General features: G+C 42.4%; 1 non-coding gene across 1 annotated transcript; it reads left to right on the top strand.

Moving 5' to 3' along the window:
- The first annotated feature begins 7,500 nt into the window (after positions 1–7,500).
- Positions 7,501–7,638, top strand: LOC114815974. The gene has a single exon (XR_003763756.1). It is a non-coding gene; the product is annotated as a small nucleolar RNA SNORA7 (small nucleolar RNA).
- Positions 7,639–7,933: the final 295 nt, after the last annotated feature.

The following is a 7,933-nucleotide window of genomic DNA, read 5'->3' as shown; positions in this document are numbered from 1 at the left end:
CGACTCATCTTTCTTGTTCAACCCATATATTCAATCTGTCGCTAAATCCTGTTGGTTCAACCTTCACAAATTGATAAAATCCTCCCTTTCCTCTCCATCTAAATTGCTATCATATTGATCCAAGCACTTATTCTAACCTGCCATGTAGTAGTAGTCTACATCAGCCTCCTTGCTGACCTCCGTGCTTCCTGTGTCTCCCCACTCCAGTCCATACCTCACTCTGTTGTCTGGATCATTTTTCTACAAAAATATTCAGCCCATGTTTCCCCCCTCCTCAAGAACCTCCAGCAGTTACCCATCCGCCTTCACAACAAACAGAAACTCCTAACCACATTGGCTTTAAAGCACTCAATTGCCTGGCCCCATCCTACCTCACCTCGTTTCTCTCTTACTACAAACCCAGTCTTCAAATTTCGCTCCTCTAATGCCAACGTACTTATTGTATCTCCTTCTCATCTATTCAGTGCCAACCTCTCACCCATGTCCTCCCTCTGGCCTGGAACGCCCTCCTTCTTTTTATCCAACAATTACTCTCCTACCTTCAAAGTCTTATTGAAGGCACATCTCCTCTGAGAGACCTTCCCTGATTAAGCCCTGATTTCCTCTTCTCACACTCCCTTCTGTGTCACCCTTGCACTTGGATTTGCTCCCTCTCTTCATCCTTCCCTCAGCACCACAGCACATCTAAACATATCCGTAATTTCTTTATCTCAATGTCTGTCTCCCCCTCTAGACTGTAAGCTAATTTTGGGCAAGGAACCTGTCTACCAACTCTGTTATATTATTATAGTGTACTCTCCCAAATGCTTAGTACAGTGCTCTGCACACAGTAAGCGCTCAGCAAACACTGTTGTTCAACTTATTGATTGATTTACCTGCTCTTTGGATGATGCTACTGATGCTGCACGTGATAAGCCTAGAGCCCAACTGACAATCCCTTCTTCATGTGAATGTAAAGCTTACCCCTTGCTCCACTGTTTTTTGTTCGTTTGTTTGTTTATGTTTTAATGGCATTTGCTAAGCACTTACTCTGTACCAGACACTGTATTAAGTGATAGGGTAGATACAAGAAAATCAGTTTGTACACAAGCCATGTCCCACATGGGGTTCATAGTCTTAATCCCCATTTTATAGATGAGGTAACTGAAGCACAGAGAAGTTAAGTGAGTTGCTGAGGGTCACACAGCTGATAGTGGCTTCTCACTGTTGCATTTGTTACCTACAGTTTCAAACATTTGGAGCCCCCTCCTAAAATACAGAATGCCATATAAAACATTTTGGAAATTCCCCTCTAAGGGGAGCTTCTACAAAGCCATCCGCCACTGTCAAACCACTTCCCCATCCCACTGATGCCCTTGCTATTGTCCCATGGCTAAGCCCTTTGAGCAGCTAAGCTCCAAGTTCCTGACATCTGCCTGTTGTGAATTGCTTCCATCCTGCCTCAGGCTTTTAGCGGGTTGTGCATCTTCCATCTCTTTATTGGGGTGGGTAGTTATCCACGTGGAGCTCTGAGGCATTTTTGGAAAGCAGCTGGGCCTAGCAGAAAGGGCACTGTCCTGGGAGTCAGAGAACCTGACTCCTAATCCCAGCTCTGCAACTTTCTTGTTGTGTGACCTCAGGCAAGTCAGTTCCCTTCTCTGTGTTTCAGTTTGCTCATCTGCACAATGAAGATTCAATTCCTGCTTTCTCTCCCACTTAGACAATGAGCCCCATGTGGGATAGGGACCATGTCCAGTGTGATTATCTTTTGTCTCCTCCAGGACTTAATAAATTATTTATTAATAAATAAGAGAGGAAGCAAATCCAAGTGGAAGGGTGACACAGAAGGGAGTGTGAGAAGAGGAAATTAGGGCTTAGTCAGGGAAGGCCTCTCAGGTGAGATGTGCCTTCAATAAGGCTTTGAAGGGAGGGAGAGTGTTCAACAAGCATGGCCTAGTGAATACAGCATGGGCTTGAGAATCAGAAGGACCAGGGTTCCTATTTCAGCTCCTTCACTTATTTGCTGTGTGACCTTGGGTAATTCACTTCACGTCTCTGTGCCTCGGTTCCCTCATCTGTAAAGTGGGCATTAAGAGTATGAGCCTCATGTGGGACAGGGACTACGTCCAACCTGATTAACTTGTATCTATCCCAGAGTTTAGAATAGTGCCTGGCACAGAGTAAGTGCTTAAATCCCATAACAAACAAATCAATATCATTATTGTTGTTGTTGATGATGTTACTTACTGACCAAAGCTAAGCCTGCCTGCTGTTGTTTCCTTGCTTCTCTTGGGGTACATTCTTCCAAAGCCTCTGCTCTAAAACAGTTAGCCCATTCCTGATTGCTGGGCAGCCAGCTGACTGCTCTGTCTTCTGCTTCTGCTTCCCATCTTTTGCCCTGACCATCCTGGATGAATTCATTCAATTCGATTGTATTTACTGAGCGCTTACTGTATGCAGACCCATGTACTAAGTGCTTGGAAAGTACAATTTGGCAACAAATAGAGACAATCCATACGCAACAATGGGCTCACAGTCTAGAAGGGATGAACACACCCCTTTCTCAATTACTGGAGTTAGGTCCCTGAGGGCAATGGTGGCAGCAGCAATGGGAGGGGTAGTTCATATTTCTGGTTTTGCACCGCCCTTCTCTTCCAGTGGGTAGATGCTGTCTACACACCCACCTTCCAACCAGTAGGCACAGGCTCGCAGCTGCCTTGGAACCTGCCCAGCAATTCTAAGGCTCCATTGTGGTGTTGAACCAGTTTGGGATGGTTCCTGATTTTTTTATAAAAATCACGGCACCTACATCATAATAATGATGGTATTTGTTAAGCACTTACTATGTGTCAAGCATTCTAAGCTCTGGGGTAGATGCGAGGTAATCAGGTTGGACATAGTCCCTGTCCTCTCCCAGACTGAGCCCTCCCTTTCCCTTTATTTCTCCTCTCCTCCCCATTACCCCTACTTCCTCCCTCTGCATTTCCCCTTCCCTTTCCCACAGCACTTGTACATATTTGTATATGTGATTTATTACTCTATTTATTTTGTTAATGATGTGTATATATCTATGATTCTATTTATCTTGATGATATTGACGCCAGAGTACTTGTTTTGTTGACTGTCTCTCCCATTTAGACTCTGAGCCCGTTGTTGGGCAGGGATTGTCCCTATCTGTTGCTGAACTGTACATTCCAAGTACTTACTACAGTGCTCTGCACATAGTTAGCACTCAATAAATATGTATGAATGAATGAATGAATGAATGAATGAATGAACATGGAGCTCTCGGCCTTCAAGTCCATTTTATAGATGAGAGAATTGAGGCACACAGATGTGAAGTGACTTGCCCAAGGTTAAACAGGAGGCAAGTGGTGGAACCAGGATCAGAATCTGGGGCCTGTGCCCCTCGCACTAAGCCACAATGCTTTTTGACTCAAAGGAATGTGCTCCCAAGTTACATTTTGTCGATGGTTGGTTGCAATCTTAAAAATCCTTCAAGAATGAATAGGGCTAAATGCCAAGAGCAAGTTTTCAAGTAGCCTTTTCCTTCTGAGGAAGGAAGATAAGAAAGCAGGAGATCACTGAAAGAAACTGTTGCAAAGAAATCAAAGTCCTTACTGCATGCTATCAAATCATATTTATTCCTCTGGCGCCTGTGGAGGTGTCTTCCCTTAACTAAGAAACATTTCAAATCTTTAGGCAGAGAGACGGTAAGTGCTAAAATGACTCGGGGTTCTGATTATTTATACTGTAGAATGCCACGTCATTTCCTTCTTCACCCTGTTCTGTCCCTTCCCACAACCTCACTCCTGCTAGCTAATGACTAGAAAGACTCAGCAAGGAAAAATGGGAGGGGGTTGCCAATGGGAGGACAATTCTTTTCAGTGTTAATTGTGAATCACTTCTCTGATCCGTTGTGACTTGCTTACTTGAGCTCTTTTTTACAGAGAGGTTTGTATTATGTGGGATAAGAATTCCAGAATGCTTATTTATTGTAAATTGGGCTTCTGCCAATTGCTTTTGTCAAGACCGAATTTTGCCTCATGTCTAGTTTTCTGGTTTTGTAGTTTGCTGATCTGTAAAACTGAATTAAGCAGGCTTAAAAAAAAACAAAAACTTTTCTTAACTACAAAAAACTGTGCCAACTTCAGGCTCTCCACATCCTAGGCTAACAAACCGTGGGGAAAAAGTGATTTACAATAGGGAGAACTTTAGGGGGAAAAAAAAATCCACAGGCACTCTGACACTGTCTTTTTACTTAGAAAATAATCACATGGGGCATGGACTGTGTCCAACCTTGTATCTACCCCAGCGCTTACAACAGTGCTTAACACATAGTAAACACTTAACAAATACCATTTTTAAAAAAAGGCAGCATGTCCTAGTGGAAAAAGCACAGGACTGGAAGTAAAAGAACTTGAAATTTAATCTGGCTCTGCCACTTGCCCCTGTGTCATCTTGGGCAAGTCTTTTTGCTTCTCTGTGCCTCAGTTTCCTCATCTAAAAATTGGGATTAAATACTTTTTCTCCCTCCTACTTATACTGGGAGTCCCATGTGGGACAGAGGCTGTGTCTGACCTAATTATCTTATATCTACCCCAGGGCTTATGTTTTGTTCATTTATTTGTTTTGTGGGGGTTTATGGTATGTGTTAGACACTTACTTTGTGCCAGGCACTGTACTAAGTGCTGGAGTAGACACAACCTAATCAGGTTGGATGCAGTCCATGTCCCACTTGGCTGTCACAATCTTAATCCCATTTTACAGATGAGGTAGCTGAGGCATAGAGGTACAGAGAAGTTAAGTGACTTGCCCAAGGTCATACAACAGGCAGAGCTGGGATTATTGCTCAGGTCCCTCTGACTCCCAAGCCTGTGCTCTTTTCACTAGGCCATGCTGCTTGGTACAGCCCTTGGCAAAAAGTAAGTGCTAACAAATAACATTGTTATTATTATTTTATTAATAAACTGATCTTATATCCCAGAATGCTGATGTACTGCATAATGTGATCATGTAATTTTAATACAGAATGTAATATTCTAACAAAAGTTCCTTCTTTCTCATGGAGCTATTTGTTTCTTTCAAAAAGAAATATTTTCCCATTTAAAAGTTTCCATTCCATTTTAGAAGATTTTTTTTCATTAAAAAGAATATTTTTGAAAAGTGGTTTGGCTCTAAGCTTCTTCGATACTAGCCCATCTCCATGCCACTCCAGGACAAAATTAATTGTGAATAAGAGTGAATGTATTATGCAAGTTCAGAATCTACTTCGAAGGTTGTCAAGTCAGGTAGCTTTATTTTGAAGCAAGGATTATGGCCTTGTAGTCTGAGAGGAAATTGTGCTGTACAATAGGCTCAACCTTCACTTTTGATGTTTGTGTTTTAAAATTTAGAAGCTCCATTTTAACCTACTTGCGCCACATCTTTACTATTTCCTGTGTACTTTGGAATCTATTAACGAACACAACTGTTCTCACATGGGAAATGCAATCCTTTGAATTTCCTTTGCATGCCAGAAAAGGTTAAGCATCTGATCGTGGAGCGTCTGGCAGAGGGATAACTGTTTCTATTCTTTACTGAGAGTTCCTGACCTTTCCACTGCTTAATAAGGACTCTGCAAAACTATTCAGAAATAGAAGTTGGGCCCTTGGCGACTGGGCAGATTTTCTCAAGTATCCTAGAATGTGTATTACAAGCACACATACAAATTGACACTAACAGCTTGAACGGTTGGGTTCAATCTAGAAAGCCCGGAATTGATCAATCGATGGTATTTATTGAGCTCTCGCTGTACTGTATTAAGTGCTTGGAAGAGTACAGTACAAAAGAAGAGATTAGACATATTTCCTGCCCACAATGAGTTTACAGTCTAGAGGAAACTCCGCCCTTTAATTTTCTCTCCTCCAGTGCCATGCTTGGATATTTCAATTCAGTGGGGACTTCAAATCATCAGTAACCACTATAGAATCCCTAACATGAAAGAACAAGTAGAGTACTGAAGCTCAATATTCATTCATTCATTCATTCATTCAATCATATTTACTGAGCGCTTACTGTGTGCAGAGTACTGTATTAAGCCCTTGGGAGAGTACAAAGCAACAATAAGCAGACACGGGCCCTGCCCACAATGAGCTTATAGTCTAGAGGGGAGGGAACACAGACATTAATATAAATAAATGAATTACAGAAAAATATGGAACGCTTCCCAGATTAAACAGGGTGGTATAATTTGCCATAATTTGTGGACAGTCTTACATTAAGAAGTACAGATATATAAATTAGTAGGTCCCAGCAGCGTGGCTCAGTGGAAAGAACCAGGGCTTGGAAGTCAGAGGTCATGGGTTCTAATCCCGGCTCCGCCACTTGTCAGCTGTGTGACTGAGGGCAGGTCACTTAACTTCTCTGGGCCTCAGTTACCTCATCTGTAAAATGGGGATTAAGACTGTGAGCCCCACATGGGACAACCTGATCACCTTGTATCTCCCCCAGTGCTTAGAACAGTGCTTTGCACATAGTAAGCACTTAACAAACACCATCATCATTATTATTATAACAAATCATCAAAATTTAATACAGAAGGTCAAATGTCAATGTATAAACTCAGTTAATGTAAAGCTAATCGGATTCCTTGCATCCACCTGAGAAGAAGGCGCCAGACTGGAATAGGCCCCTCCCGGTAAAAAATTCACTCAAGATGAGAAGACTGGACCTATCAGAGCAGTTTTTATGTACCCGTGGTTTGTTTCCGAAGATGACGCTGCCAACAGAGAGATCTTATCAGTCTGTGCAGCTGGGGCTAAAACACCATCTTCAGGATCAGCCAACCCTTCCCATGGTGTAAAAGTAAGGCTAAACCTTTACTGGGTTAATGGATGTGGCCCATATCATGCCTCCCTCTATTTTTGACTCTTCTTCCTTACATCCCCATCTTTGTCAAATCTTGGCTCTAGCTGAGCAATTCTGTTCCCAATTTCTAACTGCCACACTGCTCTGCCTAGCTACAGTGAGTTCCCAAAAGCACAAATCCAATTCTCCTCCGTTAGAGGGGTTGCATTCTTCAAAACCGTATGTTAAGGAAAACTCGTGCTGTAGACCTCACCCTTTCTGATGCCAGGTGAATTGGCATAAATCGTTTTTCAATGATATGGCAGACGCAGCCCTAGCAGGCTAGCACTGATGAAATAATGTTTCCTAATTACCTAATAACATGCTAGTCAAAACATACATGTATTTTATTATGGCAGAACTGGGTAGATAATCAATCAATAGAATTTATTAAGCCCTTACTCTGTATAGATCAATGTACTGAGCACTTGGGAGAGTACAGCAGACCAGGAAGTCAGGGTCCCTGCCTTCTAGGAGTTTATGGTGAGACTTTTCCTACTGTGAACAACAGCCAGTTTACATCATTCTCTGAAGACACCATTCCTTCAAGCCATGTGAGGACCAGGGTTCCTGCTGCCCTATTTGTGTAACCAAACCCAAATAATATCAAAAAGTTAGTAATAGCAAGGATATCCCTTCTCAGGGTCACACCTGGAGAGTTTCCATTACTCTACCAGTCTTGACTACAGGAGGGAGAGTCAAGCAGACTCATAACGATTCCATTCCTAGCTTGGGCAGTGGCTAGCAAGTGGAAGGCAATCTACTACAAGTCAAAACTTACCTGTGTTGCGCAGCAGCAGCCTGGGAGAGAGTCGAGGGCAGACGCTCAAGTTGACTGTGTGGAAGGAGGCAATGGTAAATCACTTCTGTATTCTTACCAAGAAAATTCTATGGATCCACTACCAGAATGATTGCAGATGAAGGTGAAGCGTTCTGGGAGACATGCGTCCATGGTGTTGCTATGGGTCGTAGATGACTTGATGGCATAAGACAAGACAAGAAAAGATATGATTTACTTAAAATCAAATATGATCAAAATGATCAATCAGAAGTATACAGACTTAAG

The sequence above is a fragment of the Ornithorhynchus anatinus genome, chromosome 1, assembly GCF_004115215.2.
Source record: "Ornithorhynchus anatinus isolate Pmale09 chromosome 1, mOrnAna1.pri.v4, whole genome shotgun sequence".
NCBI lineage: Eukaryota > Metazoa > Chordata > Mammalia > Monotremata > Ornithorhynchidae > Ornithorhynchus > Ornithorhynchus anatinus.
Note: the sequence above shows the minus strand (reverse complement) of the source record. Positions and strands in the feature narration are given on the sequence as shown.